The sequence below is a fragment of the Lissotriton vulgaris genome, chromosome 9, assembly GCF_964263255.1.
Source record: "Lissotriton vulgaris chromosome 9, aLisVul1.2, whole genome shotgun sequence".
In the NCBI taxonomy this organism is placed as follows: Eukaryota; Metazoa; Chordata; class Amphibia; order Caudata; family Salamandridae; genus Lissotriton; species Lissotriton vulgaris.
The window spans coordinates 1,208,470,879-1,208,483,871 of NC_141697.1; positions in this window are offsets into that span (position 1 = coordinate 1,208,470,879).

Genomic DNA, 12,993 nt, shown 5'->3' on the forward strand with positions numbered 1-12,993 from the left:
GGCCGTCTTCCCCTAGGCGACCCATACTTAGTGGGTGCCGCCTCCCCGTGGGAGGGGCCAATGGCCGCCTCCCCCCGGGCGCTCCCATCCATAGTGGGTGGCGCCCCCCTCTAGGGACCTTGAAATTACTGCTCACCGATCATGACCTTACCGCCACAGGCCGGATAGTTGACCGGCTATCCGCCCCCCCCACAAACTCCTCCTAAAGGTCATGCTTCCTTAAACCCCTTAGCCATGCTATGAAGTCTCCTATGAGTAAGACATTCCCCTCCCGGGACAAGTGAACCCCATCCTCAAGATACGTGTGATCACCCCGAATACACCCATGCGGAATACTGTGCAACTGCGCTGAGCAAAACAACCTACCAATTTTGTTGTTGACCTTCTTCACTGAATGGTTCAGTGCTGACACCGAAAGGCCCCCCCGCCATACTTTCCTGGGAATCATGTGGGACCATGCAATCGTGCACCCCGGGATTCTCTTCGCCAGCCAGCTAACGGTAGACAAAACTCGCTCGAGTAATACTCGCCTACCGAGTGTCACCATGTCGTTGCCCCCCAGGTGTACTATGATTACAGATGGCGGTGACCTCTGCCGCCCTAAGAGTCCATCGATAAAAGATTCGAACTGGTCAATACAGAGCCCGCCCCTTCCGTGGAAGGTCACTCTGTACCCGTATTCCCCAGCTGCGTGAGTCGCGTCACCTGCTTTGAATACGTCCCCGGCCCGCCTCACGTATGAGTGGCCCTCGACCCACACCACTCTCTCCTCAGCCGGTGATCTCTGACCGCTGGTCCCCTGGTGCCGGGTCGACTGCAAATTCCGCCCCGCATAACATGCTCGCGAAACTGTAAATCAAACAGAAGACAAGAAGCGTGAGTGCATGTAACTTGACTTCACAACATGTGCAACCGCACATACCTTTTAAAACAATTCGAGGACCATCGTCCTAACAGTTTCACCTCTTCGGCACTCTGACCCCTGGCTGTAGCCTCAGTAGCAGCCCCTATCCTGAAGGAGTGGGTCCCAAAATCGCACGGGTCCAAGCCCGCCGCTGCGATTGCCAATGTTAGCACCCTCTGAAACGTAAACCTCGTCAGTGGGGTGGCATCGGTGTGTCTCAGCAGACTCCCACCCCACGTATCCGCCCTCAGCGCCAAATATTCCTCAATGCACTTTACCGGGCACATGGGGGACCCTTGCATGCGCTGGACCACAACACTGTCTCCCATAGCTTTCTGGTCAGTCTTGGACTTAGCTATTGTGACTACCATTGAATCACCCCTAATCAGGATGTGATTCCTACACAGACCTCCCTCCACATCGTTCTTATTCTTTGCAACCAGTTCGCTCACCCGCATAGCCCCATGGAACGCTAATGCAAAAGCGGCCCGGAACAGAACTGCCTCGAATTGGGAGGAACAAGTCGTGGGAAGTATCGCCATAAGCAGGGACAACCTTTCTAACCCAATCGGGCGCCTCTCGTCTACTCTCTGACCCTCAAGGCGCTGCCAGCCACGAAGGGCTTTCTTTGCCAAAAAGGAAGATGTCGGGTCCTTGATGCCATGCACCTGCGCCATGAATGAAATGGCCGCCCGGTGCCTATTGGCCGTTGCCACTGATCGGCCTTCCCCATGTAATGCTACCAGAAACCTTAGGAAGCAATCCTCCTGACCCCATTTCTGATCCCCTGCCGGACCCAAAAATGCACAATAGGAACGAAACGCTCCTTCGTATGCCTTCCTTGTCCTGGGGGCTAAGCTTGCTGCCACGAGGTATTGTAATCCGGGGCACCGAGTAGCCAGAGTACTTCGGGGAATGGTGCCGCCGCTGGGTCCGCAGTAGGTAGATAACCCCTGAACGCCTGCATACGTGAACGAGAGAGTGCATCAGCAGCATGATTCAGTACCCCCGGCACATGTTTTGCCCTGAATTGTACATTTAGTCTCATGCAAATTAGTACAATTTCCTTCAACAATTTCAATATCCACTTGCAGCGTGCTGCCTGATTATTTATACATTCAACAACAGTCATATTGTCGGACCAAAATACCACAGAGCGATCTCTGAACTCGTCCGGCCATGCCGTCAGAGCCACAAATATAGGGAATAGCTCGAGGAAACCAATGTTACTTGTGAAACCGCTGGTGTGCCACCATGTCGGCCATGTTTGCGCCGACCATCGGTTACCGAAAATGGCGCCAAATCCCACGCTCCCCGCCTAGTCAGTCCACAAACCTAGCTCATCCGAAGACGCTGGCGGCTTGTTCCACACTACTCGACCGTTGAAGTCCGCCAGGAATGCCAACCAAATGCGCATGTCCTGGCGAACCTCTGCAGACAGTCTCGTGCGGTGGTGTCCTTCTTTGAGACCGACCATAGCCTGTGCAATTGAGCGTGAAAAGGGGCGGGCCATTGGTATCACCCTCAGGGCAAAGTTAAGCTGACCCACTGCCTGTTGTAACTGATGCAGGGTCACTTTCTCCTTACTAAGGCACAGTTCCAGGGAAGCCCTAAATTTCGCTATTTTCCCTACCGGTAAACGGAAACATCCCTCCACAGAATCGAGCTCAATTCCCAGAAACTCGAGTGAAGTAGATGGTCCCACCGTCTTACCTGGTGCCAATGGCACCCCGAATTCCCTCATGAGGATGCAAAACTCCTGTAGCGCCTGCGCACATGTTGTGTCGCCAGCTGCCCCCAAGAACAGAAAATCATCTAAGTAATGCATAACATGGCTATGCCCAGTGGCCTCAGTGAACGCCCATTCCAAAAAACAGCTGAATTTCTCAAAATAAGCACAAGAGATGGAGCAACCCATTGGCATGCATCTATCCATGTAGTAACGTCCTTGGAACACAAAGCCTAACAGACGCTGGTCCTGTGGGTGTACCGGGAGCAACAGGAACGCCGACTCGATATCTGACTTCGCCATCAGCGCTCCGGGCCCCAGGCGATTCAACATGGTGACGGCATCATCGAAGGATGCGTACCGCACCGAACAAACTCCTGGGTCAATCGCATCGTTCACCGAGAGACCCTTCGGTGCTGACAAGTTATGGATCATCCTAAATTCCCCTGGGTCTTTTTTGGGGACTACTCCCAACGGGGAACAGACAAAATTTGTTACTGGAGGGTGCTGATATGGGCCCGCCACCCGGCCCAGGGAAACCTCTTTTTCAATCTTCTTCTCTACCACCGCTGGATTATGCCGAGCCGATAATTGGTTTCTACAAAGTGATTCCCCACGAAAATCCCCCGCCGGGATGCGGAAACCATATAAGAATCCGTTCCTCAACACCCCAGCGGAGACATGATCAGGGTATTTGTTTAGCCAGGGGGTTATTGCCATGATATCAACGGGGGTAGGTAACGGTACACGGTGGTCCCCCTCAGTCTTGTTTGGACCCTCCCTTACCTCCCGACCCGCCATTTTTGGATCTGCACGAACTTTCCGGGTGCGAGGAATTCCCACAACCCGCACACGCATGCCTGAACTTACATGCCCCTTGCGGTCTGGAGCAGTTACCTCTATTAAAGCTCCAACAGAACCCCCGCTTTCCCCCATTCCCCCCGGTCTTTGGTTGGTGATCGCCACCAGCGCCCGCTTGAAAGGGCACCGCCGGCTGTTGGCGGGAAAGCCCCGTCCCATTCCCGCCTGGCGAGGACGTCTTTGTTGCGCCCGGCAGGAGCTGCTTCTGCCAAGAAATCGAGTCGAGACAATCCCACGTCAGAGATGAATCGTACTCCTTGGCCTTACGGAACTTCATGTCGTAACCCATCCATTCGTTCCCCTCATATGTTTCATAGAAATCCATTATACGTGCCTGATAACAAGATAATTCGGGTAATACCTCGGGCTTACGCTCCCCAATAATTTCAGTAAACATCGCAAAGGCCTTGGCCCAATTTGTTATAGTCTCATCCACCCTGAATCCCGCCATCTTGGCTCGCCAAACACTCGGGTGCCACAAATCTTTCTGCGTCTTAGCATATTCAATCTCGCGATGGTCAGTTAACAGAGAAAACATATTAACATACTTGTCAGCCCAAATTAATTCTTTCGTGGCCAACGGGATATGTTGAACCACTCTCTCCCGTCTTGAGGGCAATGAGCCCTCCCCCGCAATTGGCAATGCCTGCTTACCCGGTTCGGTTGACGTTCCCGCTGTTTTTTCCACGCCAGCTGCTGGTACTTCCGGTGTTACCTGCGGGGGGACAAGAGGGAGATTCGCCTTTGCGGCATCTCGCGACTGCCGCAACTGCTGAATTAGTAACCTGGCCTCTGCGGCCATGTCTCTAGGTGCCGTAGCACCCCCTGTTTTCCTGCCGAGCCATGCGGCCAACTGGGCGGCCAATTCAGGCGGCATGTCCTCCTCGCTAGCGGGCGTAATCACAACCGGAATCGGCTGACCCGCGTCTGGGAGTACCGGGGCCTCGACCGGAATGGCAGGGCTCACCGGGGGTACCTCGGGGACCGGGACCTCCCCCCCTGGGGCCCTATTCCTGACCCGCTTCCCCCTACTCTCCGGGGCAACACCCGGCAATGCCGGGCCTATTACCTTCTTTGGTTTACCCGGATTGTTCATCGCAGCCATCTGCTTCTTCATGTTCGCCATATCTCGACCGAGGGCTGGGACCATACCAACGTTTCGTTCGATCTTCGCTATTCTGCTCACCAACATCCAGAGCATCTGGTCAGCCTCGGACTTCTTTCCTGCCTTCTTGCCAGACATTCCTTTCGAGTAGTCGCTCTAAGACGATCAGAAACGGTCCTAGATCTTTTAGCCTCGAAGTCGCTGAAAGAGAAACACAAGAATTATAAATTCTCAAAATTGCTCCTTGTTCCGTCGAGGGCTCACGTGCAATGATGGGTGCAGCTTCCAAGCACAGGAACAAGAGAATGCTTCTTTGGATTCCCGCTCTCTTTATTCCTCATCAGGAGGGCGTGAACCCTCCGCTGGTACGCCTACTGGGCGTGGCCATCGGTGTAGGTGTCTAGGACAACCCCTCTTGGGCGGGAAAAGGCGCGCCCCGGCTACGCCGCTTTGGGCATACCAGCCGTGCCACGCCCCCCGCCCAATGGTTTCCCGGGGGGATCCGGGCCCCCAACCATACGTTCGGGGGGACCGAGTGGTCGCCCCTTTCCACAAGACGCCTACACTGAACTCGTACTGTGTCTGCACAGGGACATTATTTCCACACCAGGCAGGAAAGAGGATGCTTTGGAGCAGGTATGATGCTGTGGTCATTTGATGAGCACTCTTAAACTTTACAATTCACCATATTTTCCACAACACACCCTCATCCTGAATATGATTGCAAGTTTACTCCTGTCAAGGGCAAGAGTGAAGGGAATGGGGAGTAACCTCCCAAAAATGAGGTGGCATGCAGGGCAAGTTTTTTCCCATGGAGTGTGCTCGAGGAGAAATAAAGACAAACATTAGCAAGTGCAAATGCAGATACCCAGGAGGACTCCTGGCATTCTAAGAGAAGTAAAAAAAATACTATTGCTGTTTATGTGTTGTAAATGTATAATGTATTTTTATTTATTTGAGGAGCATTATAACAGAAATACAAATAACTTACACCAGGAGGCAATTTACTGTTCGCTCAATCGGTTATCATTAAATTTGATTACAGGGCTGCCACCTTACCATGTGAAACAATACCAAAATTCACCAGTTGCAAATAATTCAGGGGCATATAAGCAAAAACCTCGTTAAAATTATCGCAATTTTAGCGGTAGGAAACCGCAGCTAAAACGGCGATAATGGGCTTGCTAATATGCGTTATAGAATTCCAGTAGAAACCCAGGTTAGATCTGCAGACATCTAACCTGGGGGCATATTACCAAGCAATAGCGATAATTATCGCTATTGCTTGGTTAGAGACAAAAATTTACCGCAGCGCTGCGGCGATTTTTACCGCAAATAAACCTTGGTATTACCAAGGTTTAACGCAAATGCGGTAAAAATCGCCGCAAAGCATGAATATCGCTGAAAAGTCAGCGATATTCATGCATTAGCGAGCTAATGCTCTTAGCCATGTTATCCACCTCCCATTGGATAACATGGCTAAGAACTGCTCAGGGCAGGTGTTAGCTTTTGGAGATATTCCCGCTTAGCGCGATCCCTATCTCTCAACCCACTCTCTCTAACTATAACACGCTCGGCCCCTCCACAGCTGCTCACAACCCCCCCATTGACTCCATAACAAAGCGGCTCACAGCCCTTGAAAACCAGGTCGACACTATCACCCAGGGCTTAATAGAAATCCTTCTTAACCTCGGTATAGCCTGCAAACCCCACAAACCCCCTCTCCGAACCCCCCTCCTCGCCAACGCCAACACCACCCAGGGGCCCACAGTAGCCCTCAATGCCCACCCGATCGATCCATATCCCAAGGACCCGGTTTCCAGTCCCAAAAAATTCGAACACTCCAGAGCCCCATGCACCAGGCCCCCGACCACTATCTCTTCTCACTCCCTAGCAGGCTCAAAACACCGGACCTCCAGACCGCGCAGATCAGAAGCTCCTATGTCAGACAGAGAAGCAGACTTACTAGCCACTACCTACGACCCTACCACCTCAGTTTCACCTAAATCTAAAATCCAAGTAATCACGAGCTACCGGAAAGACCTACCCACCCTCAAACGACAGAGATTACCAGTCCTCACCGCTATACCTAGAGAGGCTAAAGACAAAACCACCAGCAATCAGGAGAAAATCACCAACTGCCTCCTAATCAACTGCAGATCGGCCTCACTACATGCAACGGACCTAGACGAAGCTATCCTCACACATGACATTGACGTTGCGTTCCTCACGGAGACCTGGCTAAACAAGGCATCTCCTCCCTGCCTTGACATGCTGGTACCTCCTGGTTTCTCCCTCATCTCCAAAGACAGGATTGATCAACGAGGAGGTGGGGTTGCTATCATCCACAAGGACAGCTGGAGCATCTCAGAAACCTCCTCCTTCGAGTACAACTCATTCGAATATCTATCCGCTGTCATCAAAACCAAAGACAACGACTCTCTACTGTGTCATCTACTCTATCACCCCCCGGGCAGAAACAACGAGTTTGGAGATCAACTATCCAACCTGATTGCACAAGTCGCCCTCGGTGATTCCAACAACATAATTCTTGGTGACCTGAATCTCCGATGGAACGAAATCCAGAACCCTCTAATCAAATCGCTATCCAGCCTCCTCGCCGACAACAACCTTACTCAACATTGCACTGAGGAGACGCACTACAAAGGAGCCACACTGGACGCCATCATTGCACAAAAGAACTCAATCACGGTCAACCACATACTACCTGTTGACTGGTCAGATCATCATATGATCCTATTTCACATCAATCACCCCATCATCCCGCTCAAACCTCCCCAAGACCCCCCCAAATGGTCAAGAAACCTCTCCCAAGTACCCCAAGACATTCTAGAAGGTCAACTAAGTTCACTTCTTCCAGACAACTCTTTGCACCTCTCGACCAATGATCTCATCGACCACTACAACTCCGAGCTAGTCTCCATTCTCGATAATCTAGCTCCACTAAAGCTCAAAAGAAGCCGTGCCACCCCTTCTAGAACCTGGTTCAATGCGGACCTCAACGCAGAAAGAAGATCCTTGAGAGCCAAAGAAAGAAAGTGGAGAAACAACCCAACAGCCATCCTTCGCTTACAACTAAAAACAGCACGCAGGAAATACAACAACCACATCAAAAACAAGAAATCCAGCTTCTTCCGAGAGGCACTAGCCAATTCCAAAAACAGACCTAAGGAGCTCTACAACATTATCAGACGTCAAACATCCAAGCCTCTGCCCTCACCCCTGCAGGAGTCCAAAGAACTATGCGATAACTTCGCCACCTTCTTCAACGATAAAATCTTAAAAATCGAATTATCTCTAGACATCAACAACTCACACCTCCCGAAGAACAACGCGGCCATCCCACAGGCCCTACCATCCGGCTCCTCCCCCCTCCGTTGGCTAAGCTTTCGCCACGTGCAGGAAACTGAGATAATCTCGTTGATCTCGACCTCCAAACCATCAGCTCACATCTCAGACCCCATTCCCCCCTCACTAATCAAAAAAATGAAGCTCACCTTAGCACCTATCTGGGGCAAAATCATAAACAGCTCCCTACAAAGCGGAGTGGTCCCCGACTGTCTAAAAATGGGTCAAGTCACCCCTTTGCTGAAAAAACCCGGTCTTGACTCTACTGACTTGAACAATTTCAGACCGATATCTAACCTCCCTCTACTTGCCAAAACACTGGAACGATGCGTTCTCCTGCAATTGACTCATCATCTGGATAACATCAATCTCCTAGACCCCCTCCAATCCGGCTTCAGACAAGGCCGCAGCACAGAAACCGCGATGCTGAACATCATAGACGATATTCACGGTTCCCTTGACGCTGACAAATGCTGCCTCCTCATACTCCTTGATTTATCCGCAGCTTTCGACACGGTGGACCATAAGCTCCTCATCAAGACTCTGCAAGTAAGAGCTGGCCTCGGCGAGGTAGTTCTCGATTGGTTTTCCTCCTTTCTACACAACCGCTCGCAAATAATAAAAATGAAGAACTTCACCTCCGAATCCCAGCAAGTCAACAGGGGTGTCCCCCAAGGATCAGTACTTTCTCCTCAGCTCTTCAACATCTATATGGAACCGCTCGCCAAACTACTCAGGAATGCCAATATCCACTTCCACCTCTACGCGGATGACACACAGATCTACCTGGAAACCTCTTCAATTAACGACATCCACCGAGTAAATGCCGTCTTAAATGATGTTCAAGATTGGCTGACAAAGAATCACCTGAAACTCAATCCCGACAAGACCGAAACTCTTCTCATCTCAAACAAAGAAGACAACCCTCAAATCATCGAGTGGCTGAAGTCGATCGATGCTCTTAAAGGTTCTCTCACGCTAGCTGATTCCGTAAAATCTCTGGGCTTCTCCTTAGACCCCAAACTAACCTTGACAAACCACATTAAGAACTCGGCAAAAAGCGCATTCTTTAACCTCAGACTGCTGAACAAAATCAAACCTTTCATTCCCAACAAGGACCTCAAACTAGCCACGCAATCTCTAGTTTTATCTAGACTGGACTATGGGAACTCAATCCTAACAGGCATCCCCAAATCACACCTGGCTCCATTAAAAACAACATTGCATGCAGCAGCAAGAATGATCACAGGATGCAAAAAATCCGACCACATCTCCCCTGCACTCAAAGAACTTGAATGGCTCCCGGTGGATATGCGTAGCACCTTCAGAACGGCCTGTCTAACCCACAAGGCCCTCCACACCGGAAAACCAGAATACCTGGCAAACAAACTCACAAAAGCTGGCCAAAGTAGAATCTTGAGAAGCTCTAACTCCCTGCTGCTCATCCTACCAAAAACCAGAAAGAAGAAAACTGCGGACTGCTCCTTCTCAGGAAATGCCCCCAAAATATGGAACTCTATCCCCCCGCATATCAGAACCATACCGTCCTATGCGGAATTCAAGAGCCAACTCAAATCCTTGTTCCTCATCCGTTCCCTAGGTCCTGGGTAACTAGGATCAACATCCATCCCCAGAACTATGTGAGAACTCTGTATCCTATTGCCAAGAAGTCCTACTGTACGAACTTCTCCTCTCCCCTAACTGTCATTTGATGATCACCTTTATTTGTTACTTGTCTTTTTGTCCACCTTTTCATGCCTTTACTGTAAAGCGCTCTGCTACCTTCGGGTCTTGTTAGCGCTATAGAAAACTTCTAAATAAATAAATAAATAATAATAAATAGGAGATAGCGATGTTAGCGACTGTTTTCAGTCTCTAACATCTTGGCACGCCCACTTTGCATCTCATTAGTGATAAATATCACTGACATGCAAAGTGGGGCCCAAGATGGTCGCTATCTCCTACTAGCTGTCGCTAACTGGTGTTAGCGGCAGCTAGGTAATAGGGAGATAATTTTATCTCCGCTTTCTTGGCTTTTAAAGCCAAAAAAGCGGAGATAAACCCCCTTGATAATATGCCCCCTGGTCTTCTATTGGAATTCTATAACGCATATTAGCAAGTCCATTATCGCCGTTTTAGCGGCAGATTCCTGCCACTAAAACGGCGATAAATTTAACGAGGTTCTTGCTAATATGCCCCTCAGTTCCTTAATTCAAAGACATAGAGTAAATTTACAATGTTGGGATGCTTAGAGGGTTTCATTCCTATTGGCTGCCCTCCTTACAGCATTTACGTCTGCTCTGCATCCCTCCTACTTGGAAGTCTCTTTAACAATGTTGGATTTATCACTCCTGGCACCATTTCTACTCCCAGATTAAATAAAAGCTTCTCCTGTTTTCAAAGGCCCGTGGAGCCTGCAATGTTTTTGTTGGCTCTGCCCAGCCGGGATAGCGCTGCCTGCTGAATTGGAACGTCTTCTTGGCAGCTGCTCTCGGTTCCACATCATGTTGTTTTTAATGTACGTCTTGATTTATTCTTGGACAAACCTTTAAGGCAACTCCGTAAGAAGAGGACTGAATTACCACTCGTAGTTGACCTTCTGCACACTGACTTTATTTCTCTGTTGCAAAGGCCCGGTGCCAAACACCAAAGAGCCTTTTGCAAACTGAAACTTATTAGGCCTGAAATGCTTAGACCATATATATTTTATCATCGCCTTGTAAACACTTAGGGGCAGATTTACGGGAGTGTCACGCAGTGCAGCGCAGCAAGTCACCTTCAACGGAACGCCTTCCTAGGGAAGAGTAAGGTAACGCTGAATTTTGCGCTGCGCTGTCTCACTCCCTATTTAGCGAGCACTCAAGGCCACGCAAAGTTGCCTTGTGTGCCTTCATAAATCGCATGCAAGGTTTGCGTCACGCATTTAATACATTACATGGTGCAAACGAAAAGCAAACCAGCTCATTAACATGCCCCTTAGACTCTCATTATGAATAGCATTTTAAATCCGATGGGGCAGATTTACAAGCCCCTTGCGCCACATTTACACCACCGTTGCATCACTTCTGTGACGCAGCGACGGCGTAAACCATGCGCCATGTTGAGCTGTATTTATAACGTGACACATCTAGGGAGATGCGTCACATTGTAAACCCCTGCGCCACATGAAACCTGCGTCAGGTTTCATGTGGGTGTTACAGCGCAGGGTGGGCGTTCCCTCACAGGTACGCCTCGTAAAAGTGACGCAGTGAAATCTACAAGATTTCACTGAGTTACTTTTACGGCCATGCTGCGTCAAAACTCTGCACCTGCTTGAAGCAGGCGTAAGGATTGACGCAGCATGTTAGGCATAGGGCACCCGAGCCTTGCTGGAGCTGCGTCGCGCTTGCGACTCCAGCAATGCCCCGCCTTTCCACCGGGGGATGCGACACGCATCTGCCCATCTGTGCGCCACGGTGCGCCACATTGTAAATGTGGTGCATCAGTGATGGCGCACCGGTGGTTTGGCGCATCGCAACTTTTCTGGCGCATCCCTGCTGATTAGCAGAGATGCGCCAGAAGTTGTAAATCTGCCCCTTTGGGTCCAAGAACAGCAGTTACCGGCCCCATTGGAAGAGTCAGATTGGTGGGAACACCAGGGGGCATATATATAGGCCCCTATCACCACGGGAATATCACTTTTTCCGATGTTGTGGTGATAATAGTGGTTTTGCCTTACTTACAAGGCAGCGTTAAGTGACTTAACGTGGCTTAATGCTGCCATGTGAATAAGGCCCCCTTTCACACTATGGTTAGCATGAAAGAGGTGGGCAGTGGGTGTTGCGGTGGGCGTTCGACCACAACACCCATTAATTTTGGCGCTGCCGCCTATGTACAAAGGCAGCGTACGTAGGAGTCAGCACCAAAATTAAGACCAGGGAAAACCTGGTCTTAACTATGTGAAACGAGGAGAAATGAATTATTTCTCCTCGTTTTTGCTTTTTTTTTTTTTGCACAAGGCAGCACACATGGAAAATGCAAACGGCCATGTATTGTTTATGTACAGGAAGCTCCCCCTTCCTGTACATAAACAATCTTTTTAAAAAATGCCATTTTGTGGCTTTCATGTGTGCTGCAAGAAGGAGCACACATAGAAGTGACAAAATGGCATTTCAGAATTGGTAATGTGCAGGAAGGGGCACCTTCCTGCACATAAATAATCCTCCCCTGCACGCAGACACGCTTGCACTCTGGTGATGGGGTGCCAGCGCAGGGGGAAACACAAGGCTGCACCATATCCTTGTAAATATGGCGCAGCCTTTCGTTTCTGAAGTGGGGGAGTGAGGTGTTAAGGCATGATGGCTAACGTCTCACTCCGCCACTTCTTTGTACATATACATCCAAGTGTCTGTTTATTTTTACTCTGAGATTTAGACTGCTGTGTGAAAAATATGGAGAAAGGGGGAATTACCGGAAAGATCAGCCCTGGAATTACCGATTCCATTTGTGAGTGACCCTTAAGGTCCTGATTTTGTTCCTCTGAATATAGTTCAGGGCCTTTGGAGTCACAGATCTTCCCAGGACAATTTTACTAGCAGGATTACCGGGCCAATGAGCTTTGGAATCTACTAGACACCATCTCTACGGACGTCGCCTTCCTAACTGAAACATGGATGAACGCCTCCTCAGCCCCAGACATCACCATTGCCATCCCGGAAGGCTACAAGATCATCCGAAAAGTCCGCGACAAGCAAACAGGAGGAGGCATCGCTATTGTCCACAAGAATTCCATCCGCATCTCAACCAGCTCAGATGTCAACCTCGCTAGCGCCGAGCACCTTCACTTCCAGATCCACACCGACCCCAAGACCACACTCAGAGGCACCCTCCTCTACAGGCCACCAGGACCCCGAGCACAATTCTGTGAAGACATCACTGACTTTATCACCCCTCACGCCCTCCCCTCCAAGGACTACATTCTACTGGGAGACCTCAATTTTCATCTGGAAAAAAGTAACGACAGCAACACCACCGCCCTTCTGGACA